General features: G+C 36.2%; 1 protein-coding gene across 1 annotated transcript in view; it reads left to right on the top strand.

Moving 5' to 3' along the window:
* Positions 1-1762: 1762 nt before the first annotated feature.
* Positions 1763-15067, top strand: part of LOC122403139 (zinc finger CCCH domain-containing protein 13-like) — a 67152-nt gene continuing 53847 nt past the window's right edge. Inside the window, exon 1 of the mRNA XM_043406492.1 lies at positions 1763-2020. The gene's annotated coding sequence lies outside the window, so the exon portion shown is untranslated. The remainder of the gene's footprint in view (positions 2021-15067) is intronic.

The raw sequence follows: 15067 nt of genomic DNA, 5'->3' as shown, positions 1-15067 counted from the left end.
TTCACTACACGGTCCTCTTCTTTGTATCGTTTTATTATACATTGAACTGTGCTTCTACTTCGATTAATAATTTTACTAATTTCATTATAACTTTTTTTGTTTTTGTAGTGATAAATAACTAATTCACGCTCCGCTTCTACAATCTGTCGCATTTTAAGTCTATTTTATTGATTTTTTGGCAGAACAACGCATACAACAATCAGAATGCTGCTAAATCAGCTAGATTTAATCGTTGCTAAACATTGTTAGATAAAAAACAATTGGGAATTCACCGAATTTCCAATGTTACCAACAGTGACAGCTAAGTTTCATACGCAACCTCAAATTTTATATAATTTACTGAGTACTACTAAAGGTTTTATAGTATTGTTGTTATATATTAAATAAAGAAACATTACACTATATGCCTCCATACGAGTTTCAATAATTTAGTACAATTTTCATGTTTTATTGAAAAAATATCGGTTGAACCGCTAGGTGTACGATTTTGAGTGACAGTCGCTGTATATTGTTGAACTGTCTTTTACAACAGATTCAAGTTGCAATAGTTTGGTGGATATCGATGGACTGCGACCCTTTTAGCGAACAGCCAATCGACTCACAGCGTCGATCACTTTTTTAACCCCTTGACGTACAATGACGAGTCTGACTCGTTACAAGTTCCCGATGTCAAGTTCCACAATCATAAAGCTACTCATTTGTCATCAAGTCTTATTGTATATTACTGTATATTCATGAGGTAATCGTAAAATAAATTTATTCTTTTTCGTGGCCATTTCATTTGGAATTAAATCATACGTCAAGGGGTTAAACGGCGCTGAAGTGAAACGAATGTCACTAAAGAAACTTTTCTAACAGTTTACGACATGTTTATATTTGTAATAAACTTATATTGTTGAAATGTCTTTTACAAGAGATTCAAGTTGCAATAGTTTAGTCGATATCGATGGACTGCGAACCCTTTTAGCGAGCAGCCAGTCGACTCGCAACGTCGATCAGTTTTTCAAACAACGTTCGATTACGAAATGATCGTCGCGCAAGCGTCACGGGAAGCCGAACTTCCTATTTCTAAACAGCCTGTGGCTTCGTCGTCCAAGATAGAGACGGGGAGAAAACGCATCGCGCGCGATCCTTATCGATTAATAAGATCCCCGAGGCTTGATGTTTCGAGTCGCGGGCCTCGTCATTTTTGTCCTCGTCGATGTCCTTTGTCGACGGAATCTCGCGTCCCACTTTCACTTCGTTTCTTGGATCGATCTTTCGAAAATTATCGAAACTATCCGGGTAGAATACGCTCAGTGGGTTCGGTCGTTCCGAAAAGACCGCGACTGCTCGAGGAATCCCCTGAAGGCGCCGCGAGACCTTTTCGATCGCTCGAGATCCGTCCACCCTTTGTCCGGATTGGACCAGAACGTCGAGGGCGAAACAAAAAAAGTTCCTAGTAAAAGCAAGGCTCGATCAAAGACTGTCCATAGAGACGGCCTTCTGACGCGTCGCTCGAGAGTCAAGTTTGAAAGGTTTCGCGATGCGTCGCGTCGATTCGCACGGCGTTCGCGTCGTCTATCAGGTGGCGATGCAGGTGCCTTTCGCTCGCCGGGGCCCGGATTTTTCGCGAGTCTACGCCAATGGGGGCCCGGTCCGGACGCCTATGGCTGTCCGAGCCCCCTCCTCGACCTTATCCTCGCTCGTAGAAAGCTCGACCAGACGACGCTGGTCGGAGCACAACGCTCCTGCTGCTGGCTTTTCCACTTCCATCGCGCAGTCTTCTGGCCGGACCCGACGCGGTCTTGCCCCGAACCTACGAACGCAGTGATTTCGCTCAACGATACAGCCATCGGTTCTCGAAAACCGCCCCCCGGTGTACGAGTTCGAGTGCCCTTTCAGGATCGTTCGCTGCCAGAGACGTAATCGTCGCGGTGTACAGGTGTAAGACATTATAATAATCGAGTGCGCCTCGATGTGAGGACGGTGCTTTCATGAGGGATTAACAAAGAGGTATCACCGGAGCTGAGAGAGACAGGTCAGTGTTTAACCTATCGATCCGAAGAAACTGTCGCCGTGAAACTTTGAGAAATCGCGTTTTCGTTCGTTTAGGGAGATCGCAATTTCGATTATACTCGGTGCGACCAAGGGGGGAATTTACGAGATTATCGCAGCGAAAGTAGCAGCAATTCGCTCGCTATTTATACTAGCGAATGTTGCCTTCCGCGGCGGCGCCGCGTCGAGACAGCCGAACGAATTTTGGATTACTTAAGCGGCGCTAATCACAGTGATTTATTCGGACAGAGACGGTCGTAATCGTTATCTTGCCCGCGGTCAGAATGTCACATCGTTTTCTTACTATGATCCCTCCGCCACGTAAGCGTACCAGGCGACTTTTAAAACACCGTGTACCTCGCGGCCAGTGAAACTGCTCGAAAGAACTCACTACGCCCGATATAGTCGAAAAAAAAGAGAAGATTGGAAGCGTAACGCAACGCTCTGGTATTCAGACACGCGAAATTTTCGTAAGAAGAGAAAACAGCAAGACCGCGACGAACCACGCTGCCAGCGGTCGAAACGCTTTTCTCCCAATCCCGCGACTCTGTTTCACTCTGATTCGATGATGAAAATTCACTCAGGAACGCGGGACACCTGCGCTCGACGTTAAGCGGAATACACACAACGAGATCTGTCACCAGACTATCAGATCGCAAGTCTGAAACGTGCTGTGTACCATAATATTTGTAGAAACAAAGGTTTTCGGTCAGTATCTTGTCGTGTGTATCTAGCTTTATATTTACGATCCCATATAGTTATTTACATGTCTCGGAGTGTGTAACGTGCTTAAAAGTCGAATGCATACTAGATACTCATGTTTTAACGTAAGTTTATTTAGAAAATTGTATTATTATTTCCAGTACAAGGTTTCTAGTTGAATTTTTGCGTTATCGTATTTGTCGTCAAAAAATCAAGACTCGCGACTCTGGAAGAAATAGTTTATATGAGTCTAAATGGACCCTTTGCTCGGTGTAAAATATGATGTAAAAAATATTTTGTGCATTTATTTCTTGTTAAACTGCTACCAGGCCAGGGTAACAGCATGTATGGCTCGGCAACAATAGCATCTACCTGAGAAAGCTTATCCGACCAGGACTTGAGCGCAAAATATATTCGAAGGTCGCGTAATAAACATTCTCTTCCCGGTACAGTTAATTCTCGTGAAATTGAAATTTTTCCACAGACGTTGCAACACGAAATAATATGGAAACTATTCGTTAACTTTATTTGTATTCAAGTATGACGTCTTTCTTCCTCGAAATCGTACACTTTCAGGATATAAGTTTCTGCTGAACGCACGATCTATTTTACGATGGAAGATTTTCTTAATAAAATTACGTTAAAATCTGTGTAACCGGTTCTCCGTAGTATGGTGAAATAAAAGCGATCGGGCGACAAACGCGTACGCGAATGTAATCGTGAAAGGACGATCATGCGGAGCGCGTGCTTCAGGATGAAGATAAAGGCGCCAGAACTTTCGCCAACATCATCTCCTCCTTTCGAAAGAGACGTTTTTACACCTTCGGATGACAACGAAAGCGAACTGGTTCTATCTTCGAATTCGCCGTACGCCCGACTTTCCACTCATCTTTTTCCTTTCGGGGAGAAAAAAAGGAGCGCAACTCCTACGCCTGGTCGTACGCTCCGCGATATTTAATAAGGTGAAAGGAAAAAAAATACCGGTAGCACGTTTGCCGCGCGGTACCAGGCCCGATTATATCTTTCGCATCGAATACCCTTTGATATAACTAAGAAATTCAAGAAATAGGATAAGCGTTCTTCAAAGTGTATTCCTTCGAGCCCTTGAAGATCCTTGAGATCTGTATATAATGCAAGGATAATGAATTCAATTTCATCAATAACCCGAGAAACTGATTAAAATTGAAAAAAAACTCAATAGATTCTTTATTCAGACTTTTATATTTATTTTTTTCTGAATTTATTTACTTCAAGTTTTCAATCATGCTTCCTTTTAGAAATATACAGGATGGCCTATGCAACTTGTGCACCTCTACATATAACTTCCAAAGTATGCGTTGCTCAAAAAAATTTTGTATAAAAAAGTTGCATGTTTTCAAGGGGTACACCATATAGTGCATTTGTCTTTTTTATAGATGAAAGCGTTTCGGAGATTTGAATGTCAACCTTCTTTTTTTAAACGAAATACTATACCTTTTATACCAAAATATGAAAGAATATCAAACTCGGAGTAAAAGTGTTGATCTGTATTAGTCCTAAACCTAATAACTAGACTGCGGATCTTTATGCAAATTCACATTTTTATTAATAGAATTAATGAAACGGAAGCTTCGCAGAGGGCTGTCTCAACCCCTAAATATAATAATTCGTATCTTACTTTAAGTATTTCTTATATTTTTGCATATTAAATGCATTCTGTAGCTTTTTGAGGATTAAAATTTCCCATAAATGCATAAACATCCGCAGTCTACTAATAACTAATGAGTAATTTCACTTTATGATTACTCACTGTGAGTAACTATTATTATAGGTAAATCCGTTATACAGTGTGGTCTATGCAACTTGTGCATCTCTATAACTGTGAGTAATTTCACTTTATTTATGTAAATTTTTTTCACGTAATATCAAATTGGAGACTCAACCTTATCACAGATTTCTACAGAACAGTGATAATTGCCAAGAAATAAAGTGAAATTGCTCACAGTTATAGAGGTGCACAAGTTGCATAGACCACCCTGTATAGCGGATTTACCTATAATAATACAGTAAGAAACATAACAAATCATTAAATCGATGAGTTAAATAAGGTTTCCATTTCTTTCTGTTATATTTTATTGTACTATTTAATGTTGTTAAGTGGCTGTTTGCTAGTATTTTTTTTGTTTCTTTGTTTTTGATATTTTGTTAATGCATGTTCGATCGTTTGAGTCGGATTGCAATTTTCGAAAATTTTATTCAGTCTTATCACAAGCTAATCGAAGTTTAAAACTTAAATTCAATTGTGAACGTTTTAATAATGACATTTCCTTATGTTTTGTTTTACGTTTCCCGATTAAAGCATATTTTCTTGCGAATTTAGAATAATTACAATCAATTGCCTTCAGTTCAATCAAATACAATTACGAGAAAATGACTCAAAAATAAGTGGCAAATATTATGACCGAATATATTCATTAGCTAATGATATAATGTAATGGGTTGCTTCGGTCGATAAAAATTATTACGTAAACAATATGTTATTTTAATTTTCGAGTGCTGAAATAATTCGTAAACTAAAAAGTACGATAAGATTATCGAGAATATAGGGTATTGGAAAAGCTACAATTATTGATATGAAAAATATCTTCGAAACGTTCGTGCCATTAGAAAAACGGATCACGTGGTTAGCCTGAGGCAGAAAATAAGTTTAATTTCAGGTAGTTTCACAATGTAAAAAAACTTGAGTGATTTGGAAGAGTTGAAAGTATCATTCCCTGTCATTAATATTTATATTATTCTATTTAAAATATTGTGATGAATGATAGAAAATTAAGTTAGTCTATAATCCGAAAATTTTCTTACTCGAACAGTTTTGCTTCACTATTGACGCGGATAATAAAGCGGATACTATAATTACAATGGAGAGTGAAAGGAGACTGAGTTGATGTGGGTACTCGTAAAAGACAAATTAATAAGCACACAGCGTGTCGTGTAGATAAAAGAGAACCGCGACCCTCGAAACACGTTTAATGTACCATAGCAAACGTTAACATTTCCACACGTACGATTTGTGCACCTGGATTTGCTACAACTCGTCATTATTATTATTCATTTATTAACAGGAAAAATCCTTTAGTCCAAAAAGAAGTAATATGTAAGGAACAACAGAAAAAATATTATCATTTACAAATGGCCATAGAACAGAATTTGGAAACAATATATTGAGTATTTCGAAGTTATATAAATAATTAAAAACATATACAATTTTTTACTTTATACGATTATACTTATTGCGCGTCAATGTTAGGCAAAAATGATTTAGAATAACGAAGAGAAAGATTAAATTCAATTTATTCGTAACTCATGAATAACGAATAAACTAATTAGTAAAATTGTTGAATAACCAATAAATAAAATAGAATTTTACATAACCATAGAAAATGCATTAACTTTAAAATATCAAGTTTTTGGTTTAACTTTCACTTCTATGAACCAAAAGTTACTTCAAAATAAATGTATCTTTACTAAAATAGTAAATGGTGTATGTTATGAACAAATCTAAATTGTACACACAAAATGAACAAAGATTTTCGGCTTAAAACATTATTAACTATTCCAAATGAATAATGGCCTCACAGTAAATTGTATTTTTAATTTTTTTATACTACTAAGGAGAACGTAATTAATCACTTTTTTAAATTCTTAAAGAGAGTTTTATACTATGTCATTAGTTTATTACGATTATGACAATTAATTTTCTTATATTAAATCTACTTGAATCTTCTTGCCCAAACGTTTGAAATCTTTATAATTCTAAACTTTTTACTTAATTTCATAATACGTAATGATTCTTTTAATTACTGCAAAATTAAGAAGTATTTGTGATAGACAGGCAAATTTTGAACTTTTGTGTATTTATATGTAATATGTTTTAAAAGGATTCGCACGACTTCGTTAGCCGATGATTATTTATTTCGAAACAATGGATACCCTTTTTTCCAACTATATTTCGCAAAAAAGTTGGCCAAATTAAATTCACGAATAATGAATAAAAATGTTACATTCTTTCGTGTCTTTCGCAAGCAGATTCGCTCAACTATATGTGTATGTCAACGTAAAAAATCCGTTAATGGATTCTAGTTTACATAAAAGTTTATGAATGAAACGTAAATGGAAGACAGTTTGTTATTGTTAAATCGAGTATTCTCGAATCGTGCATTTAAATTCCATTTAACCCCGGATACTACATTTTTCTCAATTAATTTGTTTTATTATTCAGATAACAATGTGCGTGATACTAAATGATAATCGCCATAGATGCATCGGAAGTATAAAAACACTCAACACCACGAACACACAACGAATGCTTGCTTATTCCAATTACACTTTTTACTTTTTACTTCTTCCGGGAAAGTAACTTGGTTACCGTTTCAAAATACGTATCTCTTGGGACGAAATTCATTTTGTGGCATACCAAGGTATTGCAGTTATAAATAAATTCCCTAATAAAAATTTAACCTGAACAAGATTCGATCTCGTAATCTCGAATATAAGAACTACCTCCTATCGTCTGCACCATGAGTTGAAGAAAGTAAGTGACAAATCTTGATATTTATACTTCGTATTCCAGGACATAGTATACATGAAATTTTAATTTATTTTTTAAATTATTAAGATAACACGATTGAGATATAGCAATTAGAACATGTAATCTATCATTTTGTAAAAGAAGATTAAAATTCAACGCCAACAATTCTGGTATTTTCAAAAATTACTTCACAAATTTTGTCTCCCCCTCCCTTTTAAAAAACAAGATATGTATTAGAAATAGAAAACACAAAAAAAGTTTCTTTCTAAATGAAAGAACTCAATTAATCAAACACTTTTTCTAGTGTTTCCTGGTTTATTACTGAAGATGATTTTGAAATAGCTAATTTTAGAAGTAATCAAGAATTCATCAGTACAGGAGTGTTATGTCACATTCTAAGAAGTGTAAAGAATTGATTACGTATTCAACCATTTAAAATCTTGAATTGACTCAGATCTAAGATTAACTCAAGATCTTATAAACTTAATATGAAATGTCTGGGCAAAATGCAGTAAAACAGTCTTACATCAAAATACAGTAAAAATTTACAATCAAATATGCTGAAACACAATGAAATCATTGTTAGAGTCAAAGATTCGTGAACCAAACGTTAAGTCCCTAAAAACTCAACAGATTGTTGAAAATCAATGGCCTTGCAAAACTGGCTTCATAAAGATAATTTCCATTAAGCAAAATAGCGATAGTAATACGAATTTAATATTTTTCATGGAAAGTCAAAGCATTCAAACACCAAATAAAATATTATTTGTGTTAAAAACTCATATATTTATTTTGCTCCTCACTGTATAACAAGTCTCGATTAATTCCGCGCTTTTCTGAATAATAAAAAGATCTAGGCTCAAACATTGAATAAAATATTATTCATATTAAAATTCCACGTATATAGTTAGTTTTTCTCCTCGCTCTATAACGAGTCTCGATTAATTCCGCGCTTTTCCGACTAATATAAAGATCTGTGAACAGAATCCGTTAATTTCTGCGAACTGCGGAATCGCAAATTTCTATTCCACTCGGCGCGAATCGCCGCTAACGAGCGAGGCGTTTCGTTTTAGGAAACACGCGCGCACGTGTCGTGAGCGCGTGCAATACTGGATGCCACGCACCAGAAAGAAACGTAATTCATGTATTTTTTCTTTTTCTCCAAGCGGATTCTCACCGGAGCGCCGAGATACTTTTCACGTTCGACGATGCTAAGAAAAGAAATCGAGAAAAATTGGCGTTTTAAGCTTACCACCGCGATGCTCGTCAAACTTTACGACTCGATCCTGTTCTCGCAGATTCTACCGTTCGAAACGTACCATAAACACGAAATTTATGCTTCCCATAGTTTACGTTCCCATATAATAACGGTCGACGTAACGTTCCGGACGCGCGACGCGGCTTACGACACCGCCTCGATAAAGAAGCTAAGGTAATTTAACCGTTAATCGACTCGTGCGTCGGTCGATTCCACCTTGGATTTTGATTGGCGATCTATGGAAATTAACGAACCTCTCCCCGCGATCATTCGATCGACTGGTCGATTAATCCCGTGCGTTTTCCGTAACCTCGACAGTGCCTCGGCGACCAACCGCTCCCTTCCTCACAGTGTCTCCCTTTCGTTCTCTCCTTCCTTCTAATCGCATTCTAACGCGTCCACGTTCACTTTCGATCGACGGATTCCGCGACCGATTGTATGTACATACGCTTGAAAGTGAATTTCATTTGCCCGTTAGACGCGCGCGACACGCCTAGTCGTCCTAATTACTCACGGGGCCCAGAAAACCGCACTGGAAAAACCGATCGGCGGACACTCGGTATCCGAAAGGCCTTTCCTAACCGAAAATCTTGTTCCGCGCGATTATCGCTCGCGGATTAGAATCTTGCAATATAAAATTTATTGCAGCGTGGAAAGAGAAGGGCCAGAACGAGCTTGTTTACAGACATACGAGAAACGTAGAGACTCGGTTCCCGAAAGGGGACACGACTTACTGTCGCCTTTATGAAATGTTACGATTTATGGTACTGTGATACAAAATTTGATTAGAACTTTCTTTTTTTCTCCAATAGTGACTAATAGAGAAATTTTTAAAATGTTTGTTTTTATTTGAAAACGTCAAATTAATCGACGATATCTAAGAATACAACGAAAGTAATTATAAATTGTAAATTATTACGAAATATTCGATAATTACGAATAATCGAACACTTTCAAATATTCCATCTGTATTGGAAATAATAGCCAATGCATTTTGAATACGTTTCTTATAACTCTCACAGTGAATCATAAATATCATTAAAACTTTTTTTCATCTATTTGACCTTAGTACTGCGTACTATAAGTTTGGTCCCAACCTCTTTGGACACCCTGTATAGAAACCAAAAGAAAAAAGCAAAAAATGTGTTAATATACAGTGCAAGTAATATTCAAATTTGTTTTGTATATTACTAATATAAAAGTATGGCTTACGTGTATACTATTGTAAATGTATAATCTATATTTTAATTATGATCGCCAAAAAAGTCCGATTCTATGTTGAAAAAAAGATAGGGAATAGAGTATTCTACGTAATGATTGTAACGATATTATGTCTCAAAAAAGCAGTTTAACACAAACATTGCACTGTGGAATTTCAGTTTTCTCCTTATTATAGTATTGCTGGAAGGTTCCTGAATTTATCAAGCCTTGCATTGAGACGGTTTCCGAAAGGAGACACGACTTACTGTCGCCTGTACCTGTTGGAAACTGAAAATCATGAATTTCGAAGGATCAAAATACTGAAATTTTCATGAATAAATACGAGCCACGAATATTTATTTCAAAGCGAAATATTTTCATAATCTAATTGTTAGTATAATCGAGAATGGAAAAAGATCGTTCTCCGCTCGCGTTACGAATGGGAAACGTCAGAAATATTCTAAAAATTATCTCAATGATTGGGGAAAGTTGTCTGCAGTCATAAATTATCCTTTTTACATCTTGAATAGTAAATTAATATTTCCTTCCTTGATATATTTAACATAATTATAAACTTCGTCTTGAAAACATCATGCATCTTGAATCGTCGTAATATGTGTTCGTTAAAAAATGAAAATCGTTTCGATCCCAGTTTCCTATATACTTTATATTTGGGTTTCGTTCAATTTTTTTTTATTTTTATATGTTTCAATTATTCCTCTGTGTTAATTCTATATTATTTAATGTTTCATTTCTTAGCTCTAAAAGTTAACTAGTTGCGTAGACAATAACATGAAAACTATTCAAGATATCAACTTTATGCAGTATCTTTAGAACTGGTCTCTCTATCGCATGAACTAAAATAACTGCGATATGTGCAATACTTTTTCTTTTATTAACAAACAAGCAACCGAATATATGAAAATATTCAGTACCTTTTCGTAAAATAACTACCATTGTACCACTTTTCGTTTTTTTAAAAAGATCTTAATTCGTGATATAACCAATATTACCTATATTAAGAATATCTTTGGTTTTTGGATTTCGAATAACTTGTTTGTAAAATATTACCTACGCAGTCGGACGCTGTATGTAGAAACTGTTGTTTGTTTATCAACAAAAACTGCGTAATCAATAGAATTGTGATCCGATAATAATATAAAATGTAATTTATTCAGGTCTCATAAACCATACAGCGAAATTACAGAGGTAGCCAAGAAGAGATGTTTTATCAAACAATTTCGATAGTAATACAATAAACACAAGAAGTCCCCGAAGTGACCGCGTGGCGAGCTTCACTTGGGGGTTCCCCTACGGTCGACCAGTACTCCAACGTAAAGCGCCATCGTGCGGCCATATGCGCGCCACAGATATTATGGATATTATGTATAATAAATATATCCACAAAACCCGGAATTAATAGCTCTTTAATAGCCCGCAAAAAAGAAATCACAAAGAAACATCTTTTTTTCTTACCTACAAAGTAGAATGGCCCCTTAAAGCTTCGAAGGAGAATTTTAGCAGAATTTTAACTAGATCGGTAAGGAGAAGGAAAAGCAACCGCGAAGATAAATCGTCGTTTCCCCTAAAAATGTAAAATGGGCTTCCCGGGTTCGGATAATCGCGGCGCTGGAAACGCAGCGGATACGTATTACGTAAATTGCTTCCGCGGCGCGAGTTGACACGTCCGACCGACATTTTACCAGATCTTTTTCAATAAACAATATCGCGCGGAGTGTTACGACACCGAGAACGCGGCTTGCTTTCTCCCGCTCTACGCCGTCGGAAAAATAAACGAACGACTTCGCCGTAATCGAGCACCTGGAATGGGCTTAATGGACGATCGCGATTCGCCACCTAAAACCGAGCGAATTATCAACCGCAGCCCGTTCCAACCAGATTCCGATCGAGTGAATAAACGCGACGCACACCAGACATAATTGCGTGCAGCGAATCGAGTCTTTGATGGACGTATAATTGGACAGCCACGGAGACGCGTTTCGTCACACACGCGGCCGTCGTTTAAATTCATTTTCTTCGACGTTCGATCTCCTGGAAAGGTCAACGCTAGTGGTGGCGTCAAGTTCAGTGTGTACCTATGCACGTATCGGAAGTTGCCAGCGATACAAATTAGATGTACCGCTTCGAGTCGCACGGATTTTCATTATTGACTCGCAAAGAAATTCTTCCAACTTTGTAGACTCGAGACAGAACCAAATATAGTAAATAGGGTAAATGTACCCTATTACCGCGGAATTTTTTTCTATAATTAAAATGCTTAAAAGTAAATATTTTGCCTTCTAAAATTTGTACATTGTAAGAATGTTTTATAGTCGAAGAAATGAAACTATTAACCCTTTGCACTCCAAGAATATTTACTAATATGAACGATTAGCAATACCAAATTAAATTTTGTGATGTAATTTCTAAAAATAAAAAAAATACTCTTCTTTCCATAAACATATATATGAATATGTATAATTTAAATTTTATTTATATATTTTCTAAATTCAATTTGTGTCATCATAAATGAAATTTCAATCAAGCTATGATACGTATTATGTTTGTCATCATAGCGGCGCTAGTGGAGTGCAAAGAGTTAATCATTCCCATATTTTTCATATTTTAATGTTTGAATGAACAATCTTTGTGGAAGATAAAAAGTAGATGATATTTTTCCTGTTTTGACTATCGAAGGACTATTCTTAAAATAATTATATATTATAGCAAAAAAATATAAAGAGAGTTTAATTTTGAATAAAAAAAATTAAGCTCTTCGATATTATATATTCTCGAACGCAGTATGAACTCATTAAAACTTAATGGATCCAGAGAAAAGGATCCAGAGAAAAAAAGAAAATTCTCTAAAGAATTTTCTTCATTTGGAAGGGTTTAAAATTAAGAAGGCTAAATTGCAGACAATACGAAAACAGTGAAATTGCTGTAACTTCAAAAACAATACAAACTTTAATTTCTATAATTACAGGTATAAACCCTTGACACCAAGTACCTACATTAATCATCCAAATAGAAACGAGCACACGTTTGCAATTCAAATTTGTTTCAAGTACACTCGTGCATAATTACTACAGAATCGTTGAATATAGCAGTCAAATCATGGAAGAAGTTAATGGACGTATCGTAGACATTCGCAGTCGTGTATATTCTGATGATGCAGTTTTCTTTTCCTAACGCGGTACGGTACGAAGCATATAGAATATTAAAAGCTCGTTAAAAGTAATTTAAGTAAAATTTCGCTGGAATAAATGTATATCCCATACTTCTAAGCACAAACGTTCCCTTCGATGCATTTTCAATGTACTTTGTATCGATTAGCTGGGACACGACAAGCATATTCCATTAGATTTCGCTCTAAAGTGCGTTCGATCCCATCGCTAGCTAGCGACATCACCATTAAACAGGATGGTAAACGAAGGGACTAGCGTTGTTTCTGCGGTTGTTCGAGGTCGTGGAGTCGCATCAATACTCCTTTTAAAGACTCTTCACGAAAAAGATTATAGCGGTATTTCTAACGAACCGTCATCGACAGCATCCGCCGATGCAACGTTGAAAATTTATTGACTCCGGCTGTCCTATCGCGAGATTCTTCGAACGTGAATGTTTCGAAACCCTTTTCGCTCAAAGTAACGACGCCAGATAATATTATCTCTTGCCTCTTCTCTTTCGTTGGTCGTGCATGCGAATTAATTCCTGGAAGCTCGTCTTTTCTTCGAAATCAAATGACCGTAACCGAAAAGCCGACGAATCTGACTTTCGTTTTGACACGGAAGGCGTCCGTGGCAATGACAAGATATATGTACAATCACACGATTCCACACAAAACGGTCCTTTCTATTTATACTCTTACACAGATATATTAAGCAATTTGGAAGAAATAATTCTACGTATTGCTGGCGATTATTAGTGATGATGATAGGTGAAACCGCGTCGATCACTACTCTCTTGCCTTAGGATAAAGCGAAATTTGACCATCGTCGCTTTCGAAACGCAAACAAAGTGTGTCAGGCTGTTCTACGTACAGTCGTGTGAATATTGCGCGATGCTCACACACTTTCGATTATGTCCATTTGATCTGCACTGCTGATTGAATTTCAAACGATCTATTCACCCGTGAGTCTCTGCATTTGTTCTGCGCGTACTATGCATATATCGCTAGGCACTTGACATATTTGAAATATTGGGTATGTAGGTGCTTTGCTATATGAAGGAAGTGAGTAGGGCCTGTTTACACACCAAGCCATTAAATGATCGATCGAAGAGTGTATACATATATAGAGTGTTCGATCACCCTTGGGAAAAATTTTAATGAAAGATTCTAGAAACAAAAATCAGACGAAAATCGAGAATACCAATTTGTCGATCGAGGCTTCGTTAAAAAGTTATTAATGGTTAAAGTTCCGCCTGTAGAACAGCAATCTGATGCATGAAATTTCAGGGCAACATTTCTGGCCACACAGTATATTTTCGGTAAAGAATTTTTTTCTCGAAAGTACCTAGGATTTCGGGGGTATGACTATTCACTAAAAATGATTGTAATTGACCCCTACAACCGAAAATAATTTTTCCAGGATAATTTGAAACTTTTCAATTTCGCCAAAAAATTTCAACAGCTGTCATTCAATATAAATATCATATTTAATTATATATAAATAAATTCCTATTATTATTAGTATTAAATAAATATTAATATAAATATGTTTTATTGGTCTTATCTTGATTAATTTTCGATTGGTCAACGAAAATTAACAATAAAAAAAAATTACCAAATAATAAAAACAATCAATTTTCCTTCAAAATTTAGGATTTTAAAGGTATGTCTATTTACCAAAAATGATTGTAATTTACCCCCGCAACCGAAAATAATTTTTGCAGAATGATTTGAAATTTTTTAATTTAATTTTTTAATAACTTTTTAACGAAAACTTACTCAAGAAATTGATATTCCCGATTTTCGTTTTACTCTGGCCTCTAAAATCTCCCATTACAATTTTTCCCAGGGGTGGCCGAACACCCTGTGTACAAAACGGTAGTCGATCGAGTACTCGTGAGAGAAATAAGTTATGTGTAGCCCTCTACTGGCGAGTGCGGGAAGCGTCGCCTAAGATACAACTTTTCTTCGTACTTGTTTCTTAAATCCAAGCACGTTACGTTTACACTAAAAAGGAAGAAACCTCCATCGACAATCTTAAATAACAAAAATGTTTCTCGGACAAACGTAACAAAGCCAACAAGGAACCAATATAAAGAAAAAAAATAGAACGGTTAAAAAGAAAAAGAATTCC

The sequence above is a fragment of the Colletes gigas genome, unplaced genomic scaffold (assembly GCF_013123115.1).
Source record: "Colletes gigas isolate AHSC1104 unplaced genomic scaffold, ASM1312311v1 Colletes_gigas_Sc00044, whole genome shotgun sequence".
NCBI classification, from domain to species: Eukaryota; Metazoa; Arthropoda; class Insecta; order Hymenoptera; family Colletidae; genus Colletes; species Colletes gigas.
The sequence above is the reverse complement of the archived record's forward strand: the minus strand, read 5'-3'. Positions and strand labels throughout refer to the sequence as shown.